The following is a 2,261-nucleotide window of genomic DNA, read 5'->3' as shown; positions in this document are numbered from 1 at the left end:
TCAGCATAGCTTAAACTAGTATTTTTAAATATAAAGAAATTCCCATCTTACAAGCCTGAAGCAAAGCCGAATTTTGTCATTGACTGTAGCTGTTGTGAGAAGTTTCAGGGAGGCCTGAGCAGAGACACCACAACATGGTCTGCATTAGGATACCTCAGAGAATATTGATTCAACACCATGTCTAACCTTTCACTATGTGAGCAGCCTGCGCATGTGCCCCCCTTTATTCTCATTTCCATGTAGCTCAGTATTGATTCTCCACCAAAGGTTCTTGAAAAATTGTACAACAGATTGGGCAGATTTTTTTATGCATCTACTGTGTCTTAAAAAATATTTAAGTAGTAAAGGAAGTGATTAGTTTATTAACAGCTGCTGACAGCTGGCTTGTCTGGAGCTTTTTATTAAAGAGCTTCAACTGAAGCAGCAGACCAAAAAACAAACTTAAGTGTTCCAGCAATTAGAAAGTGGCAGAAAATGTATGAAAGCCAGTAATGCAGGATGTCACCAGCTCACACAAACATGAGAATGTGACACATTCTCAGCAAGGTCCCATTCATTAATCATTTCCTGTCATTAGTATCAGTCACTAGATCAGAATTTAAGAAAATTAATAAAAGCACAGGCACTGACATTTAGAACACAAACAAGTCAGTACTAGTTAGTGAATTCACAGACTTAGAGTCAATGCACAGGCAAAAAGCAAACATCATACCATTGCAGAACAGCCAGCAACTGCTGTAAAGCTCTTGTGTGGTACTTAATGGTTTGGTAAAGATAGACACTGGGTTGAAGAAGCAATTTCTTTGCATTTCTACATACCACTGCATTCAAAGTGAAGGACTGTCATATTAGGTTTTATTTATCTTCGAAAAACTGCAGAATCATAAGTGTGATTTATTTATATTTAATCTAATATAGCTCAACTATAAATTACCAGAAAATTGAAGCAGTCTTACACAGTAAGCTAACATGGAGAAACTACACTAATTCTAAACAGCTTACTATAGGCAGTATATAAAGCCTGTATTTTATCTTGCGAGTGCCCAATTGCATTTAAAATCAGGCTTACCTGCCTTCTCCTTAAGTTCTCTCTCATCTTCCAATGAAATCTCAGCACAGGGATCTCATGTTTATAGAATTTCTCTTGAATTTCTCTCTCAAGAAAAACTGAAAACTCTTTAGAACATATGCTTAAGAATTGTTTCATAGTCAACAGATCATCCATTAGCAAACAGTGTTTAGGTGCAGTTTTAGCTATCTACAGACAATGTTGACAGCCAACTTAATATCCAAAGAGAAGCTACTTTCATCATTTCCTAGCAGACTAAGAAAACAAGCAAGCAAAACAGCATCAAAACATGAGGAAACACAGATGGCCTCCCACCTGGTAACTTAACTTCTGCTTGGATTAGCATCCCCATAGTGGTAAAGGTAGTTGTATACCTACATTTCATTCAGTTATTTTTTTGTCAGCAAGCATGAACAAATGACACCATCACCAACTATACTATATAGTACTTAAAATGTGCGCAGATATCACAAGGGACCCTTTTGCTCCCATTCACAGCACTAAGAGAAGAGCTGAGATGCAGTACCTAATTAGAAGAAATGAGATTCCAAAGGATGTTATCAAGGTTTTGATTTGGGTTTATTTTTTGGTGGGTTGGTCTTCTCCAGAAATATCAATATACTCAACTGTCCCAACATGGAAACAAAATATTCTTCTTCAGTGCTGATATCTCCCATTTCTATAGAATGGGAAAACTGAGGATCTGTATTCTACTTCCAACACTAGACTAGTTTATGACCTACAATTCAAGCAGCTGCAAACCTGTGAATCTAAGCATTTCCTGATTTGGTCACACAGAGCTCAACATCCCTCCTCACCCCAAAACAGCATATGACCACTCAAAAAAAATTGTCAGTAATTTTAGTGTTCTCTAATAAGTACATATTTAATGGTATAAGACTTTCAAAAACATTATTCAAAGAGAGAATACAAAAGTGGGTTTAGTAGGATTTTGAGAACATTCACAAGCATACTATAAACTTGTAGATTTAAAAAACAAAGTTGAGAAGTGATGACAGCTCTCATATGACATAGCTTCATTTGAATTACACATATTAAAGCAGAAGCAATACTGGGAGCCCCTGTATTAGGTCTGACTTCCAGGAGAAAGTAAGGACTAATATATTAAAAAAAAATAAAATATCTACAGCAGCCCAGAGAAGCTTAACTGCACAATGACTGAAACACACAC

The sequence above is a fragment of the Aquila chrysaetos genome, chromosome 2 (assembly GCF_900496995.4).
Source record: "Aquila chrysaetos chrysaetos chromosome 2, bAquChr1.4, whole genome shotgun sequence".
NCBI lineage: Eukaryota > Metazoa > Chordata > Aves > Accipitriformes > Accipitridae > Aquila > Aquila chrysaetos.
This window is presented reverse-complemented; position numbering follows the sequence as displayed.